The 19,904-nt window shown below is 40.5% G+C and overlaps 3 long non-coding RNA genes across 3 annotated transcripts in view; 2 read left to right on the top strand and 1 right to left on the bottom strand.

Annotated features, from left to right (window-relative positions):
* Positions 1 to 12,869, top strand: part of LOC135284118 (uncharacterized) — a 37,609-nt gene extending 24,740 nt beyond the window's left edge. Inside the window, exon 3 of the long non-coding RNA XR_010349618.1 lies at positions 11,779 to 12,869. This is a non-coding gene — a long non-coding RNA (uncharacterized LOC135284118). The remainder of the gene's footprint in view (positions 1 to 11,778) is intronic.
* Positions 5,053 to 9,228, bottom strand: LOC135284113 (uncharacterized). Its single transcript, XR_010349617.1, has 3 exons — positions 7,946 to 9,228; positions 7,224 to 7,352; positions 5,053 to 6,869 (listed from the first exon to the last, which is right to left on the bottom strand). It is a non-coding gene; the product is annotated as an uncharacterized LOC135284113 (long non-coding RNA).
* Positions 12,870 to 13,885: 1,016 nt separating the features above from the next.
* LOC135289926 (uncharacterized) lies at positions 13,886 to 18,634 on the top strand. Its single transcript, XR_010352662.1, has 3 exons — positions 13,886 to 14,109; positions 14,332 to 14,405; positions 17,669 to 18,634. It is a non-coding gene; the product is annotated as an uncharacterized LOC135289926 (long non-coding RNA).
* The last annotated feature ends 1,270 nt before the right edge of the window (positions 18,635 to 19,904 follow it).

Below are 19,904 nucleotides of genomic sequence, written 5' to 3'. Positions count from 1 at the left end.
GAGCAGCAAAAAATACTGAAAAAATAAGCAAAGGGAATTGAAGATTAACTTTGACATGCAATATTCATAGCCAGAGAAAATAGCTATTATTATTTATATAGGAAAGATAGACAATATAGGATTCTTGTGGACATCCAGCAATTTGTCTCATAATGAAAACTAATTTCAATCTTGTTCTAATCATTGACAAAATAAGCCCAAATATTTCTAATACTCAGATGAAAAAAATGAGCCAACAATAGAACAACCTATTTCTGTATCCTTGTCTCCAAGGACTAAAAAGGTTCTGGTTTGTGACCCAGCAATCCAGCTGTATTTGGAGTTGTCCCTGGGTCACCCTAGGCCACCCCAGGCTGAGCACTTCTTCCTGCCAGTCTCCTCTCGTGCACTGTGGAGCCAGCAGGTTGGAGATGGTTCAGCCAAGGAGTCTGGATCACAGAGAAGCAGCAGAAAGATGTCTAGAATCTAGATTCCTGGGTCATTCTGTTTTAATGTCCATAGTCTTTTTTTTCTTTTCTTAAGAATTTGGTGTTGAAAATTGTCTGAAGCCATTTGCATTATTCCTGTTTGGTGTTGATTTTTTGTTATGTGTTTGTTTGTTTGGTTGTTGTTGTTGTTTTGTTGGTTTGTTTTGGGGTTTTTTTGTTTTTTGTTTTTTTTTTCAACATCAGTATTTTCATTTGGAGAGAAATCTTTACCTGGTAAGCTCTAATTAAATGTGAAAGTTGGTTTATTTGGATGAGTAATCAATACAGATGCAGGAATCTGGGAGTTGGAGATGGTCACACCATGAGGCACCTTTGGGAATCCCAACTGCTCAGGATGATGTAGTTTTAGGATAGTGCTAATCCTGTGATCAACCTTCCTATTTTTGTGCAATGTGATCCTTCTAAAAATCAATGTTGTCGTTGAGGGACATTGTTTCCTTGAGGGAGACATGCCAGTTATGTGGCTGAGATGCTAAAAGGGGCTGGTGTTTTGCATCTGGGTGACAGGACATGATGCACACTTCAGCACTCACGTAGGAAAAGAGATTTCAAAGGTGAAAAACTTAGGGCTGGATGAACCACTGTCAGAAAGTTGACTTGTACCTGAAATTGTTTTTCCCACTCTTCCATGGAAATATTCAGTGACAAGCATCGGTTGGATAGCAGAAGGAGTACAAAATGTGGAGAGATCAGAGATATCAATATTAAATATGTGTCCTTTTTGTATCAGGAAATGAAATTAACTAGCTCTGCTCACAGGGAGGGAGTAAATCACCATTTCTATGTTTGGAGTTTTATTAAATGCCATTTAATCCCACAATGAAAACTATTGAGCACTACAAATGAAGACTGGCAAAGGCACAATCATGAGTAAAGACCATCCCTGCTGCACTCATGTTGGCCCTTTGGCAAGCTGCTGAGAGTGAGTCCCTTGTGAAAATCAAGTCACTTTGTTGGGTGCTTGAAATAAAGTTTTTCTTTCAAATTTTCATTTTACGCCTAAGTCTGTGATAGATTAGAATATGGCTAAACATCCTTCCCACATAAGGACCCTCTGAAAACATGTGAGAAGGATTCAGGCAATTTTTTAGTAGATTGGTACCTATGTCACAAAAACCACAAAAAAAGTTTGATAATGTGATTTACTTAGAGCAACAAGACTATGAAATAAAATGGCTGCTCCATCTGAAACCATTTGTTAGTAGAGAAGGCCATCTATCCTGAAATTCAAAAATACTGTGAGACTGAATAAGGAATAGAGTTTATAAAACGTACAGAAAAATTCTACTAGAAAATGCATGGTATTTTATAATAAAAATCACAGATGATAGCACTTTATGCCGAATAAAACCCAATATTTATGTTAAAACAATGACTTGTAAGCCCTTTTGTTATATGTGCTACAAATTTAAACACTATGTACAACAAATTAATACAGGCTTATAGCAACAGCAGTGATAGAAAAGTTCTCTAAAATTAGTGACATTTTGACTGTAAAAAGACAACAATGCAAGGCTATGGTTAAGCCAGAATATCTTTGGGAAAACCTCTGTAGTAGAGGAAGCACTGCAAATACAGGGTAAGAAAGGATAAAGCACTTCCTTTGAAAAGGCATCTTTAAACAACAGTATCAATTAAGTTATTTACTTAAATAAACAACTTAAAAAAACTTAAATAAACAACAAGTGAAATAGCTAATAGTGCAAATTGTATCAAATTCTTGACTTTCCCAACATCAGTTGATTGGAAACTGCTAGCAAAGGTCAGAACAGGGTGGAATAGTGATTTCTTTAATAAATGTTTGATGAAGGACCAGGAAGCAGTGGTGATATGGACTCTATTTCAGTGGGTGTGAAGCTCTTGTAGAAAATATGGCTGTAAAAATAACTATGGATATGTTGTGTTCTTCATGTTAAGTTGCAATATGAACAAATGCAAATCCGTAACTAAATTAGAGAACCGGGGTTTCCAGTGGAACAAAAAATAACCACCTTAGACCATATGATATAATAAAATGTAGGATGTAGGAAATTCCTCTTCCATACTATTAAAAGGACTGGAATGTCAACTGGCAAGTCCAGTATTAGGCACTTGGTGAAACTGTAAATGTTGTCTGAAAGGCTGCAAATGTAGTAGATATCTTGAGAGAAGGATGAAAACATGATTCTGAGCAAAACCATTCCCTTAAATGTAACTTTTACTGTGCAAAATTTTAGAACAGATTTTGGAGGAATGCCTAAGTAAGAGCAGATAAGCAATACAAAGTAGACTAAATTGCAGCATAATTTTGTTAAAGATAACTCAAGACAGATTAATCTTTTTTCTCATTTAATACAAAATCAGTGAGTTACTACATAGAAGTGTAGAGCAGATATAATCTAGATAGGTTTATGTGTTTCTTACAACACTTTATAGCAAATTACTATTTAAGTTGCAGATATGAGGGATTAATGTGAAATTCATAAAGAACTGTTTAAGGGGAAAAAATTGCCCTAAATCATATTTTGGAAAGAGTTATTAGGCTGACAGTGGTTACTAGCTGATTTCTCAGTATTGGGATCTGTGCTTTTCATATTAATGGCTGATGAGACAGAATCAAATTGTTTGCTAATGGAATTTACAGATGACAAAAAGTTGGGAGATATTATGAACAGTGAGAAAGTGGAGAGTCACAAAAGAAAACCTTTCTGCAGAAGACACTGAAATACCTTGGAATAGAGTGTTCTATTGTCACCTATGTTGAAGCAAAGCAAAGTAAAGCAAAGCAAATAAAGCAAAGCAAAGCAAAACAAAACTAAATTGGAATGAGAACACAGAAAGCTTTGGAAAATGGAGTTTTCATTTTATAGGGAAAAATGAAAAGATTAGGTTTTATTTAGCTTAGGCAAATGAAAGTTTGAAGAGGATTGACAGTTCCTTATTTTCAGGGGAAATTGTTAATAAAGAAGAAGAATTCCTTACATGAATTAAAAATGCTGGCCTAATATCAAACACTATAAAACAATCATACGTATTTATTAGCCAAGAAATTTAGAAGATGACATCTAAACATTCCAAAAATTAAATTCAGGAAGAGTTTTCAAAAAAACCCAGTCTGAATTTATTTTAAGATGGAACCTGGCAAATGAATGGAACTGTTGTTTGGCAACCTAGGATGCCTCACTGAAAACTGAAGTTTTTGATATATTAGTCTTTGGTACTGGTATTTTGGGATCTTCAAGAGACTATGAAGGATGGCTTGCTGGTTGCTTGCATCATATTTACACTGTATCTACATTGCTTGTTATTCTATATTTAGATTTAGGTTATTTAAATTTAGATTTATTATTTTTAAATTTAGATTTTCATTATTTTTATTTATATTTATTTATGAGGGTCGTTCTTAGCAGAAGAAAGGAAAATGTTGTTATCCTTGATAAATATCATCCAACTTCTGCAGTGGAATGAATGTGAAAGGGGATTATTTCATGTTTTCATGAAACTCTGGATGTTGAACAACTAAAGAGAATGTAAATGGAAGACAGTGGTGGTTCTAGTGTCACTAAATTCTTTGGTGATTGATTGATATATTCTGTTCTAATTCTCAGTGGTACAACAAACGTCAGATTTGGAGTCACAATGCTGGTCTAAGGAAATTGAAGTATTGCTCTTTCTTTTGTCTTTACAACATATGGTAGTAGGCCACTTCCTAGTATAAAGCAAGTTTTATTTACTATATGCCTTCCAGAGGACACTGATGAGTTCTTGGAATTCTTCCATTTTTCCTATGGTCCATTATAATGGAGCTCATTCTTTATCTAATATAGGCTTAAAGTTTAAGATGCTGGGATGCATTCTCATACTGTTTTAGGCGATAGCCTGATGCAGATTAGAAACGTCACAAATTAACAGCTGTTGCATGGTTTTCCCAACTGGACAAAACAGAACTGAGTGACCACTGGGGGTCATTATTATTGTAATATTATTATTGTTTAGTCTTATTCATTATTATTATTATTATTATTTCTTATTAATTATTATAAATTTTTTTGTTTGTTTCTTTGCTCCACACCTCTGTAACTGGACAGATGTTCAGTCAGTAGTAAGGGGGCAGGTAGGTGGGTTAATCACTGTTGTAGTCCTCTGCTGGATTTTCTCCAAGAACTCTGTGTCTCTCAAGTCCTGAGGAAACCAGAACTGGACACAGCTTTCCAGATGTGCCTCACCATGGCTGAGTAGAGGGTCAGGACCACCTCCCCTGACCGGCTGGCAATGCTCATCCTGATGCATCCCAGGATATTATTGGCTGGCTCATGGACAGCTTGTTGTCCACCAGGACCCCCAGGTCCTTCTCCTCAGAGCTGCTTTCCAGCAGATCAGCCTTTGGGCTGTACTTGAGCCTGAGGTTATTCCTCCCAGAGCAGCACCCTGCAGTTGTGTTTGTTGAATTCAGACAGTTCTTCTCTGCCCATCTCCCCGGCATGTCAAGGTCCTTCTGAAGGGTTCACAGCACTCTGGGGTATTGGCCACTCCTCACAGCTTTGTGTCACTGGTGAACTTGCTGAGGAACCACTGTCCTTTAATTAAAGTCATTGATAAGTAAGTTAAAGGATACTAGGCCAAGTATTGAACTTTGGGGGAAACCACTAGTGAGAGGCCTCCATGTAGACCCTGTGTCACTGATTACAACTGAAACAAAGTAAAATATAATAATAATAATGATGATGATGATAATAATAATACCAGTAGTAATGACAATACTACTAATAATAATTGTGATTAAAAAGAAAAGGAGACAGGGAGAGGAACCCCAAGAAATGTAAGTGAAGCACAAGATGGTTGCTCACTCCTTATCGCACCTGATGCCCAGCCTGTCCCCCTGCAGCAATTGGCCCCTTCCAGGTAATTCCCCCACTTTATACACTTTAGGCTACAGCCTGATGCAGATTAGGAATGTCACAAATTACCAGCTGTTGCATGGTTTTCCCAACTGGACAAAACAGAACTGAGAACATTTTGCAATAGGGATTATCCCTTTGGCCAGTTTGGGTCAGCAGTTCAGGCCATGCTCCCTCCCAGCTTCTGCTGCAGCTCCTCACAGGCAGAGCATGACACACTGAAAAGTCCTTGACTCAGGTAAGCACAGCTTAGCAACAACCAAAACATCAGTGTGTTATCCACATTCTCCCACTGAATCCAAAACGGCCCTGTACCAACTACTACAAAAAATGATATCTGTCCCAGCTGAGACCAGGACAGCTTGCCACACTAGGCACTTTCCATTCTGCATTTTCAGATATAGACTCCAGTTGTTCTTTGGCCCCAGACCTATAATCATCAATGCTCTTAGCATGAAACCCACAGCCATATGGGTGTGGTGAGATGGGTACCATTGAGGCTAGCTGCACACCACATCTCTGCACAGCTTTAATTACTACTGTAGGCTATGTTGATGCAGATATTTCTGATATGATTAGTGAGAAAAACAATAACAGAAAGGTTAACAAAACTGTTCATGATGCTCATGTTATTATTATTGAAATGGACAATTGAGAGCACAGATGTCCCAGTCCTACTTATCTTAGAAATTGTTAATAGCTGTTGGCAGTATTTCAGGACCAACCAGCTGACAAAATTCAGTATCTTTGCCCTCCTATCGTATTTTATACTCCCAAATATTTGTTCCAGTTAACAAATGATTGCGTTTTACAAACATCTATTTTATAGAATAGGTGGTCTTCTGCCCACAGGAGAAGGAGGAGAACTTTGTGTTTCCCGAAGAGTGCATGAAGGTTTTTGCTGGATAAGTCAGGAGCATAGTTTCTCTGAATCTTACACTATTTTTATCAGCAGGAGGTAATATGCTCTGCCAATCCCATTTTCATGTAAATCCAAAAGCCTAAAGGCGGAGATTTACAGAGGACTCCGTGGAAGCAACTTTGCAATACTTGCCTGCTTCTGCACTTTATTAGCTTCTGCAGGAAATGCAGCTCATAGTTTCTGCAGTATTAAACTAAATAATGGACTTAATAACATAGCAAAATATATTCAGAGCCCTATGATGCAAAATAGATTAGATTAATTCAAAGACAGGACAATGTGAGTCTCTGGAGAAAACCAAATGTAATTAAAATTATTTCTACTCCAAAAATTCACTCCTCATTACAAAAGTTGCCATGGACTATTCCCAATGTAATTTTTATTCAGAGTTAGAGGTAGAGATATTAGCCCTCCTGAAAACTGTGTTATCTTATAATATAGTATATGCATTGCCTTGAGTGAAAGACAAATGGGAAGTAGATGCTAGATTGTGTCAGATGACTTTCAGTCTCCATATTTTCATGTTCTTGGCAGGAAAATGTAGTATTTTCTGATGCAGAGATGAGAGACAATCCCATGTGTCTTCAGAGTGCAATTATATGGTATTTAAGGAAATTATTAAACATATGTGGAAAATACTATGTAAGAAACAAAGGAATCTAGTCATAAAAAGTGATGTCTGCTAAACAAAATCCTCAGATTGCTTACCTAACTGAGAATACTTTATGATGTGGAATCAGGAGCAGCAGCAGGCCATTTTATTTTTCTTTCATTCATTTACATTTTATTTTCTCAATTTAAATGTTCAGAGAAAATGAGAATGAATTTAAGAGATTCATAGGGACTGTGAGTAAAAAAACATATGCTTTTCACTGTTAAAATGAAAGACTTTGCTGAGGAAGAAATGTGCATATACCTTTTACTTGGACAGGATACTTAGACAACAGTAGGTAGAAGAACCACATGAAAATACAGCTTTACAAAAACTCACTCCTCCACAAATAATATATTGAAAATGCTTCCTCTGGGTGACAGGAACAAGATCATGATTTCTCTAAAAAGAGACTGGAAAAGGAGATGTTGATACAGCAGGGAAGAGCTACAAGGCAATAATTACAAAACAGTTTATACAACTATAATTGATATAGTTAAAAATACTTCGCCTGTGGGAACTCTAAATAAGCTTCAGATAGACATATGGCTGCCTCTAAAAAACAAAACAAAAAAGTAAATTCTGTTATTTCTAGATAAGGCCAACAGGTTTAGATTTTTGATGCATAGCTGAAAAAGTGAACTATATCCAAATGTACTAAAAATACAATATATTGATGCAGAGTGATGTCACAGAGCTCCTCGATGGCAACTCACTGAAGAACTGGCAACAATCCAGCAGCAAATGTAAATATAGACATTAGCAAAAAGATTTGGCAGAGATCAAACGGGATTTCTATTTTCTTGTTCCCCAGCCAATCTTGTCCCGTCAACCACCTGCTCCCAAATTCTGCATTTCCTGACCATTGTCATCTCACTGCTAAGTAATGAGTAAGCACTGTTTGCAACCACCTATGCAATTTTTCAATGAAACCCACAAAATTGCTTCCCCCTTTTCCTCTTCTCCCTCATTCTCTACGGAACAATATGAAAAGACACTCCATCACCTGTGCTGACAAGTGACTCTCACAGATACTGCAGCCCAGTAAGCACTTTATGGCTCTACACTCCCAGTATTTCCACCCTCTTCTCCTTTTTGGAGGAAGAGTGTGAGTGTGAAATAGCAAATGAGAGCCCTCCACTGTGATTAGAATCAGCTGCCTTCACTAACAAGCAGCATCCTTCAGATCAAAAGGATGGAAGTAAATGGTGTCTGGGCTCATTCAGCTTCTTGTAGAGCCAAACATCCTCTTGCAGGAGGATTAAAGCCTATATTATTTTGTGTTTTACTGTAGCCTTCTAATAGCTGCCATTGAACATATAAATCAGACAACCTAGGAAGAGAAGATAGCCCAGCAGTTCCAGTTCTATGTGATGGAAAATACTCATCTACCAAAAAAAGATGCAGTTGGTGTTCCCCTTGTGAAGGGCATTGATCAGGCACCCCTGGGCAGCAGGGGAAGGACAGACCCTTTCTCCTGACTGCCCTGTCTCGGGTGCTTATTGTTAGACTCCTTCTGTCATGCAAATGCTGTGACCATGTTACATCAGTACTTTTATACATTTAGAAGAAACACTGTAAAACCTGGATTTACCTTCAGTCAAGATGCCCAATGATTTAGAAAAAAACAGCATCAGTGCAACATGCACCATTTCTCCAAAGTCTGAGAAATTCTTGAATTTGTGAACGTTTGAAAAATAGATACTTACAATACGTAACATTAATCTTTCAACATTGTGCATTAAGCTGGAATGCAGGAAAGAGGCTTCAATCCCTTTTCTTGGTGACAAATGTGATGTGGTATTGGGGCTGTTAGAGAACCTGCTGCCTCATGCAGTGCTGCTTTTATGGCAAGTGGTTACAGGTGAGCTGGCAAATGTGGCACACGAAACACCGAAAGATCTGCTTGCAGAAGAGTGTCTCAGCTTTGCTGCAGAGAGCTCATCCTGCCTGAACAAGATGTGACATGAAAGAACAGTATAGTCACTGCCATCCCGGGCAAACTGACGGCAGCACTACCAAGTGGGCAGGTGATTCACAGCTCATACTGTTCAAGCTGTAAAAGCAGTACATGCTCTCACATGTAAGCAGTAATGGCCAAGAGAAAATCACAATACTGCAGATACAACCCCCGAGCTCAGGGGAAAACAGAGGCACAGCAGGAACCAGAGTGCTGCCAGCATCTCAGAAAATCTTCTTTGTATGACTTCACATTCTTGTGAAGAAAATTTGATGGGAACACTACAAAAAACTGGTACTGACATGCTTGGATGACACACATCAGTTAATGTTTGGCATTAGCACAGAAGAAAACTCAAATGCAATGAAGACACACCACGTCAGTGTTTCTGTTGTGTCATCAGGCAGACAAGAGGTCTATTTAATTAACATTGGATGTTGGTTATTTACTTCCTGTAACATGAAATTGTTGATTTGGAATATTTAAGACTTGCCCAGTTTATGTGTAGTTTGCTACCTGAAGATGAAATTCCTGAGTGTGGTTGTTTGCATGTAGGTGGGTGTGATTTGTGTGCCTGTTGAATTCTCTACTAGAAAAGCACATGGGTATAGGTCCAGGACTACCACAATAAATATGCAAACATGTAACAGGAACTGCATTTCTTCACCATAAGATGTTAATGCAATGCAGAGCCCAGTTATTTATTATGAGCCACAGCTGAAGGAAATTCTGCTGAAGGTTTTGTTCACAGACATAAAATTTAGCCTAATCAGATACCATGTGACAGAAATTACTTTAACAAGAGGTTACAGCAAGAGATGATCAATCAGAAAAACTTGTATTATGTTTTAGGAGAAATTGAGTCTTGTGAATGACAAAATATGAGCTGCAATGACAACAAAGTCCTAGAGCACCAGATGAGGTCTCTGTGAAACAGGGTTCTGGTCTGCAGAGCCTGCAGGGCTGGCAGGGTTATTTGGGAAACTCTATGGTACAAAAATATATTTCAGATTGAATGAGTAAAACCAAGATATAATGGTGTTCATGGCAAAGGACTCCAGATGCTGCTGTTTCACTATACATTCTCACAAGCACCAGACAGAACCCAGGGTTTTGAGAGGCAGTGGAAGGGTAAAATCAGGAAAAGGAGTAGGAACTGGAAAATGTCTATATAACAATTTAAACTGTATAAAATCATCATCATAATCACTATTATTACTATTATCACAATTATCACCATTATCACTATTGACAATTCCTTTCTGTGTAAAATATGATTTTTTTTAGTAGTTTTTCCTTTTTCTGCAATACTTAAATCTGGGCCAATAGTGATTCTTAAATGACTCTATTAAGATTTCTATTGTAAAAACATATATTCCTGACTTTACGTAAAAGATGTGTTTCCTCTTTGTCCATAGACAAGCATTAAAATTTAACTAATTGCACAGCCTTCTGGGATAATTAATTGAATGGTTTTCAGAAATGGTGTCTATGTTTTTCATTAAATTGTCTAGAATCCAGTACTGCTTGGATGCAATTTTAATTTAATTGAATTTCTTTAATTTACTCAGAAGGAATACAGAAAAACAAGCAGTAGAGGCACCGACCATTTTATCCTGCACCAACTCAGCATTACAGAAGTTGAGCTTTGCCAAATAACACTTCTGATGGAGAGAGTCATCTTTTCTTAGGAATATAATTTTTCCAGCAGGACAAGAATCAAACCTCAACATTACAAATAGTTTGCCAGTATCAAAATTTAGAACTGCCAGAAAAATGGGCAAACTGTTTTCCAGGCTTTTTTATTCCATGTCGTTAAAAAAAAAAACCTTTGTCCTTAACTCTGCTTGAGGTGTAGATCAGAACCACTTCAGAGAACTTCCAGCCTGCCCTGGGCAGACCCACAGAAACAGTGAAATCCTGGATCATAAGCAGCACAACACCCACCTTATTTCATTTTGTGCTACTGCAGCTCTGATTCCTGATGCCTCATACTATGAAGTCAGAACTCTGCTCACTTAAGCCCTTTGGGATAATAGTAAGGCCACTATATTTGATGCAAGAACACTCAATAAAACCAAGAGAGAGCATATTGCTCTTGAAAGACTTGTGTACCTAAAAATAGAGAAACTGCCCCTCAAGCCATAGATGCAAACAGCATACAGATTATTTTCTTCTGAGAACAATAGAGGGATTCAAATGAACAGAGATATAAAACAGCTAATGGTCAGTGAGATAACTTGAATTTACAGGCATAAATTCAGATTTTCACTGATATAAAAAGCCCATCAGAAACTGAACACAGGACAGATGTTTCACCCATCTTTATTTTCACTAGGTGTCTGAACAATGAAACCTAATTGTAGACAGTACTGGAATTGCTATCACAATTATTTGAAAGAAAGTTTTTATCACATCTGATTCCACAGAAGTTAAGTGGCTTTCTGGCAATAAGATGGCTTAACAACCTGAAACACCTTAATTCAAGATTGCCCCAAATGCGGCTGTGCAGTGTTACTCACTATCTTGTTATCTCATTAAATTCATACACAGAATATCTACAGTTGGCTTATGCTACACCTCAACTCATTTTCAGAAGAAAAACCTGACAGTGGAGTGTGTATTGGATTCTCCATTTGAATTAATATGAAATATTTAATTACTTACTGAGTTCCTAAGAAGCCAACAGTGACCAATATGCCCCTCTTATGGCCTGACTCAAAATGTTCATCAAGGCATGGTTGACTTGATGGGTCTATGAGCTGATGCAACACTGAATGTGGCTCTGCCCTCCTCTGGGTAAGGAAGAACTAGAAATGGCTCTAAGGTCACAAGATGCACCTGCTACTATAGCTCACTTTTCTTTCTGCTGTTTTCAGCCAGGAAAAAAATCTCAGAGAATCAACTTATGACCAAGGATCACAAGTCACCATCTCAGGATGTGAATTTCTTCGAAAGGAAGAAAAGCACGATGCAGGGGCACCACTGGAAGCTTACCTTCAGGAAACCAGACAACCTGAGAATGTCAGTAGAATTTTGAAAGAAATTGTTTTCAGGAAAGCAGGAAGGTCTTCACTGGAGACTTTCTAAAAGCCTTTTATGGCATAATGGTAAGAGGCATGTTAAGATGTGGCTTGCCAAACATTTTTGAAAGACCTATTCAGCCCTCAGTGAAAGAGTCCTTGCTTCTGACATGGGGTGAACTCACCATGGGGCTGAAGGTCACCACAAGGCAGCACTGATAGCTTTTTTGGAGGCCTTATTAATGGCATGGCTTGCACAACAAAAGGGTAGTTTTAATTTTGTGGAAGATACCATGTATTTGCTCATTGGTGAGAGCTGCAGTACTTTTCTCACACCATATTGCTGTGTACTGCATTGTCTTTCTGATACAGTGTCATCTGATAAGAAAATAGATTTGTAAAACAGACACACCAGTGAGCATCACCCATGTCATGGTAGGAATCTTGCATCTACATTCTGCAGCTGATAGGTATTTAGCTCTAAAGGCTTTTTAGTGTAGTTCTGGTATAGGCAGAGGTGAAATACAGAATAAAGGCCTTAAAATTTAAATTACAAAGACTTAAGAATTCACTTGGAGTATAAACTGCAGCAGCAACAGAGGAGCGGTTCAGAGCACAAAGGAAAAATGAAGCAATCTTATGAGAGAAACTGAAGGAGGCAGATGGCAATTAGGTGTCAGTAAGTTCTCATTAAAAGTGAATGCTTTCCAGACTCAGTTAAAAGAAAACTCTTTGAAAACATTTTTGGAGCAGTAGAAATAAAAAATAAATATTAAACCCCTTACAAGGCAGTTGTATATTACAAAATATTTTGTTTTCACTTTTATTTGGGAAAAGAGTGAAAAAAGTTATATGTGGAATCTGTAGTTCCATCACATAACTCAGATTTCTGCTGCTATAGGCTTGCAAAACAGATGCATTCAAACTAGTAGAAAAGAGGCAATAAAGTGGGAAAAATAAAAGCATAACTAAAAGATTGTTCTTTGCTTTCTTCCTGTGTGTTAAAAATACTGAAGTCATTATAACTGACATTGCTAAAAATAACCTGCAGTAACAGTCTTGTGGAGAAAACACAGATTTCTCACCTGTAAGACAGAAAGCTAAAGACTCCTTTTGCCTATTATCCTCAACAAATAATGCTGTGAAAGCTGTTAGGCTCAGAGCATGGTTGCCTACTGTTCTCAAAAATTATCAGTAGTGTAACACCAGCTCAGGCTACGATTCCTTCAGCTGGGTGAGTTGAACCAAGAGCACCCACATGGGTGACTGCAGTTCATTCCTGGTCTGCACACAAACCGTGCTCATCAGGGCTGAGCGTGGGTCAGAAGGGTGTCCCTGTGCACGGTGACCTGCAGTGGCTCTGGCTGTGGCCCCACACTGAATGCACGCGGGGCTGTGCACGGCCTGCAGCTCCTGGGTGGGTCAGAAGGGTGTCCCTGCGCACTGTGACCTGCAGAGCCCTGTGCAGTGGCCCCACACTGAATGCACGCGGGGCTGTGCACGGCCTGCAGCTCCTGGGTGGGTCAGAAGGGTGTCCCTGTGCACCGTGACCTGCAGTGGCTCTGGCTGTGGCCCCACACTGAATGCACATGGGGCTGTGCACGGCCTGCAGCTCCTGGGTGGGTCAGAAGGGTGTCCCTGTGCACTGTGACCTGCAGCGGCTCTGGCTGTGGCCCCACACTGAATGCACGCGGGGCTGTGCACGGCCTGCAGCTCCGCTGTGCTGGGAGGAGCACTGGGCGACTCCCTAAAGGCCACCAGAACCTTCTGAGGGCCACCAGTACCTTCCCCACGGGATCAAGGAGGAGAGAACTGAGCAGTTCCCAGCTCTCTGTTGTTCTGGCAAGCATTTCTGTGCAGCTGGGACAACAAACAGAAGGACAGAGCCGCTGGGCATGGCCTCTGCCCCAGGGCCCAGGAGGACAGTCACACAGCTTCTGCTGCTCAGCAGGACACTGGACTGTGATGGAAAAGTCTACCACATAGTCATAGTCTATAGTCATAGATGTCACTGAAAGAATCTCAAAGGACACCAAACACTTGTGTTTAGACAGCTGAGTTGATGCTGGAACCTCTACACACCAGAGTCAAAAACACTACTTGAATTTTGTGCTTACTGTATGTTTCAGAGCTTCTCCATTGCAATGTGTCAGAGAAGGGCACTTGGGGACACCTTCACTGGCTTTGGTACAGCTGCATAATGTCTGCAAGGGCGCTTAAGTAATGTACTCAGCCTGCAGTGCTGCTTGGCACTGCTGTCTTCTGTGATCTCCCTGCAATGCTGCTTGGCATGGCTGTCTTCCATGATCTCCCCTCCCCTGTCCTCTCCCCCAAGGCTTTTCAGCAGCTCACACAAAGCCACTTGCCAAGACGGGCACAAAATAACTTAAAACTTATTTTAAAGATAAGCATGGCCAAATCCAACTTCACAATAGAATGGAGTTTTGCAGTTACCATAAAATGCTGGGCTAAGGAAGCAAAATGTAAGGGCATTGCAGGAGGTTTCACAGTCATACAGATGGAAATGGAAGAACTTCATGTTCTCTCACTAACAGCACTGAAGGAACCTGCTCCCCTGTCCCCAGATAGACCATGTTCACCTCCACAGAATCTTGGGGACAGAGAGAGACAGCAGGCATCTTTGGGCACAGGGAATCTTGAAAACGGGCCAGAGAGATGGAGGGACAGCTCCAAAGGGCCTTGGTGAGCTGGGTTTGTTGCTTCTGCTGTTGGACAATAATGGGAAAGGTGCACTTCCTCCCCAAACCCAACATTTCTCACATCCCAATTCCTGCTCAGACAGCAGCAATGCCTAGCTGGTCACACGGCTATGTGCTGTTCCCCAAGGCAGTCTTTTCTCCTGCTAGAACCAGAAAATAAGTATCAGAGGGCATTATTTGGGTTATTTAGATCACCCCAGCAGTCTGTGACCTATCCTTGGACCTGAGAGCAAGACCCATGTACAGCCAATTCACCCAGTGTGAACAGAGATTTCTGCTCTCCAGAGCTGTGGGTCAACTAACCTGTTCTAGATACTTCACTTGAATCCTCCTCTACCTTCTATGCCAACCTAATCTAAATCAACTCCATCTGCTTTCCTGGGATGATGCTTTGTATGTGTGAGAAAGTAGGAATTGAAGACTTGGCACTAGGAAAGCTTGTCTTCATTTGCAATCATTAGTTTAACTTAATACACCTGAATGACTTCATTTGTACTTAGCCTAGCTTTAGGGAGCACTGGCATTCAGGAAGCACCACTCCAGCTACTGGAGTGATTTGATTAGCAGTGCTGAGTGATTAGATTAGCAGAGTGGCTGGACAGACTGTTAATTACTTATTGTCATTCCAGCTGATGTATCCCCACAGCACCAGCTATGCATTTGCATAGACAAAACCTGAGCATGCTTATACTCCACGGTTTGTAATTCACAGCCTTGCCTACAGCCAGTGCATCTGGTCCCTCAGCTTACATGTCAGAGGTCTACACCAGCTGCAAACTTTATTGTTAGCCTGGACTGAGATCATTGCATGGTGCTGAAAATGTCAGTAAGAGAAACTATTGGTTCTTTGTCATCACTCCAGCAGAGACCTACTTCAGATTCTCTGGGAAATGCTGTTTCTGGAGTGATGTTTCTTGGCATGCAAAAGTGCCTCATTGCAGAATACTATGGTTTTTTGATGCTGTTACAAATGGCAGATTTCACCATCTCTGAAGTTCTCCTATGTTCCAATTATGGCAAAAAAGCTTCCCAGGAAATAATCCTAGCTTTAAGTTTGGGATTCCAGAGATGTATGAGCTCACATTCTATTTGTGATCATTTCTGTTTAAGGACAAATGTGAAAGTAAGATTTCTCTCTGTGAACCTAGTCCCCTATGAGCTACCTGTTTAAGCTCATTGGTCACCTGGGCTGCTGAAGGCAAGTAAATTCAAAAGACAGCATTCAAAAAAAATGCTGCTTTTCCTCCCTTTGGTGTCTTCTAGGAATGCAGCTTTATTGTGTGCTTGATGCTTTTGTAGCTAAAGTTCAGTGAGATGGAAACAGACCTATGCTGCTGCTCCTTTGCCAAGAAATAGCAGACATTATGTTTCTCCATATGGAGCAGCACAGAATTATTGTGGAATTCCCTTTCTATTAAAAAGCAAACGAAAATAGCCCTCTCAGAAATAATTGAAAGATTTTTAGGAATGTGGGAGAGGTGGTTTTTCCAGGATGCCAGAGACAATTTAATGTTCTGTTAAATTGTTATAAATTCCCTTGTTCCTACAGGTAGTAAAAGCATGTAATGTACAAAGGTAAAACATAAAGTTATGATCTCATAAGGAAAAGTAGCATAAGAAAAAGCAGCTTTGCACTGCTCCTAGCAGTTGATTTTTGCACAGTAAAAGCATAAAATCCTGCAAAACTGGACCTACACCTCCTCTGCAGTGGGAATTTCACTATATGAGGTGTGAGGCAATGAAAAATCAGGGCCATAATATCCTACTGAGCTTCTGAGTCATCTTATTGCTCAAAAGTAAAAGCACTTTAGAAAATACAAGCCATCTGTGATGTTAAATGCAATTATCTGATTTGCCTTCATAAATACTCAGAAATCACTGCCAACCACTTCAATTTTTCAACACCATTCTGAATCATTCATAAGCAGGTAAAGGTCATTGTGCTCAGACCTTATCAACTCTGATCATTATCAAGTTATTATTTTCTGCAATAGCACAACTGCTTCCCTCCAAATGCAGCACATAAAAGACCTTAAAAGGAGATGTAATTTTTTTTAGCTCTGTCCTGGTTTCAGCTTCAACCATGACAGCTCTGACATTCAGGGGATCACACTGGGTATATTACATTGAAATCAACACAGTATTGGCTATTACTTATAGCTTCTTCCTACTGGCATCAAGGTGAGTGACAAACATTACTGTTGTTAAAGGTCAGATCCCAAGCTCTGTATTTCAGATTCCTCATGACTGGAGCTTCTGTACATCAGAAATTATCTAGATATGTCTCTTTTCTATTTGCACAATAATCCTGCCCAAGTGTGAAAGGGGCACGGTGATTGTACAAATTATATGTTCTGGGTATAAGTGCATTATGCTTGGGGTGTGGCAGCCCCATTGGGCATACACAGATCGTGTCCTAGGCAGGCTCTGTACAGATGCACAAGCCCCACACTGCACAGGTTCATGTATTTCTTGTCAGGGAGACCTAGAAGAGCTATGGTGCTACCTAAAGCTTTATTTCTCAGAAGTTATTTACAGCTGTAACAAAAGATACAAGTATGAATTTAACAGCTATGTTGCATAAGTGTCAAAGTTTGCAGCAGGTCATCAAGAAAAGCTGCATTGGTTACCCAAATCTGAGCACACTGAGCACAAATATCAGTGCACACCCTAGCCAGTGTCTAATGTGTGAGTGTAGCAGGAGTGGTTTGGATGCTCAACCAGTAAAAAACAGTATAGTAGCTCCACTGCAGACCTGGCCCAGGTTCCTCAAAACAGCAGAGAAGAAAATTGCTGTAACCAGCAGGAGACATTGTCCAAGCATGCAGAGGTGGTGTTAGGAATGCCAAAGCCCACCTGGGGATGTGTCTGCATAAAGGACAACAAGAAGAGCTCTACATTTATGTTAAGAAGAAGACTGGGGAAAAATATGGGCCTGCTACTGAATGGATAACGGGCTGTAGTGACCAAGTACATCAAAAAAGCCAATGTACTCCATGCCTTCTTCACTTCATCTTTACTTGTAGGACCAGCCTTCAGGAATGACAGGCCCCTAGGAGCACTGAGAAGTGGCACAAGGAACACAGACCCTGGGGTGGATAAGGATTAAGTCAGGGAACATTTAAACATATTGGATATATATAAACTCTCAGGGCTTGATGGTTTGCACCTGTCAAGTGCTGAGGGAGCTGGCAAACACCCGTGCAAGATGACTCTCAATTATCTTTGAAAGCTCATGGCAATTTGGGAAGATTCCTGATGACTGGAACAGAGCAAATCTGGACAACTACGGGTCAATTGGCCTTGCCTTGATCCCTGTGAAGGTGATGGAGAAACTAATCTGTGAAAGCATTTCCCATATTTAGGATAGGAATGCCACTGTACTGGAATCCATGGTCAAAAATGGATTTGCACCAGGGAAATCAAGCCTGACTTGACATTCCTGACCTGACAGCCTCCTATGAAGAAATGACTGGCTTTCAATTCTGTGTGCAGTAACAGTCTTAGAAAACCAATAAAGTACAGGCTAGGTAAGTGGTTGGTGAAGTGGATCAAAACTGGCTGATAGGCTGAGCTCAAAGGATTGTGATCAGCAGGACAAAGCCCATTGGGAAGCCAGACATTGGTGGTCTGCTTCCGGGGTTCATACTGGGGCCAGTACACTTCTGTCATTAATGAACTGGGCTGATGGAACAGTGGGCACTTTAACCGAGTGTGTTGATAATCTCAAACTGGGAAGAGTGGCTGATACACAGGATGGTTATGCTGCAATTCAGAGGAGCCTGGACATGCTGGAGTGTGTCCATTGAGGACCATGAAGGTCATTAAGTAGTACCATCTTCAGGAGTATCTCTTATTCAAGAAGAGGCTAAGAGAGATGGGCCTATTCAGCTCATAGAAGAAAAGTCTTTGAAGGCATCTCATCAATGTGTATAAATACCTGATGGTAGGGAGTAAAGAATTTGGAAACAGATTCCTTTCAGCAGTGTCTAAGAAACAAGGCAATGGCCACAAACTGAAATACAAAAAATTCAATTTAAATGAAAAAAGAAACTGAGGAGAGATCAAACACTGGAGCAAGTTGCCCAGAAAGGCCATGCAGTATCCACCCACTCAGACTGAAATAGACATGACCCTGAGCAACCTGCTCTAGTTGCCCCTGCTCTCAGCACAGATTTCAACTAGATGATCCCTAGAGCTACCTTCCACCCCCAACAGCTCTGTAATTCAGTACTTGCTGGTTACTTACACCACTGATTCCAGGCCACATCAAGTTGTAGTTCAGCAAACAACAGCATTAGTCAGGATTGTTTAAACAAGTTACCCAACTGTTTGCCAACTGGTCACATGGACCTGTTATAGTAGACTGCTTCTCTAGTTCTGTATAAATACACATCCTTTCTTAGGTATGGTTCTTCCATTTTTCATGAGGAATACTTATGTGGTAGGGCTCAGTGATTCACACTGTCCAATCATGAGCAAGGAGGGCACTCAATATGTTACTCTTCTCTGCAGGAAAAGGACACAAACACTTTTCAGGAGACCACAAACCTCATTCACTGCTCTCAGATCTCCAGCACCAACTAACATGTCTGAGGCTTTCACTGGAACAGCCAAATTCTGCATCAGTGACACTGCTCTCTCTTGTTCCCACCTCACACCATGCAATTCCTTGTGCTACCACACTGTCTGGGCAGTCACCAGTGAATGAGAACAGGTAACTCATGGGTGTAGCACTCAGCAGGCTTTGCACTAGACTTCAGAAGAAAGGAAGGCTGTTTGAGGTTAATGATAGCAGGAAGGTAAATCCACCACCTTAGACAGACGTGCTACTCCAGGGCAGCTAAAGGCATTGATGAGATCACAGGATGATTCAGGGTAAAAGGAAGCACAAGAGGTCTGTAGCCCAGTCTCCTGCTCCAAGCAGGATCAGGTGCCAGATCTGAGCAGGTTGTTTACGGCTTTGTGCCAGTGGGGGCTTGGGAATCACCAAGGATGGTGGCTGCAAAACTTTTCTGAGCACCAGCCTGCTGCTATAAATTACTGTCCACCAGGTGAAAAAGGGTTTCCTCACATACAGCCTGAACATCTCTTTTTCCAGTCCATGCCCAGTTTCTCCCAGCCTCGCTCCATTCACGAGTGGAAAAGCCTGACTCAAAAAGTGCCATGTGAGGCAGTCACAGCTGTGGTCTCTGCCTGCAGCCCTGCAGGCAGACTGTATTGCTGGGAGAGTTGTCACAAACTTGCTTTGGGAGGAGAATC

This window comes from Passer domesticus, chromosome 1, assembly GCF_036417665.1.
Source record: "Passer domesticus isolate bPasDom1 chromosome 1, bPasDom1.hap1, whole genome shotgun sequence".
In the NCBI taxonomy this organism is placed as follows: Eukaryota; Metazoa; Chordata; class Aves; order Passeriformes; family Passeridae; genus Passer; species Passer domesticus.
Note: the sequence above shows the minus strand (reverse complement) of the source record. Positions and strands in the feature narration are given on the sequence as shown.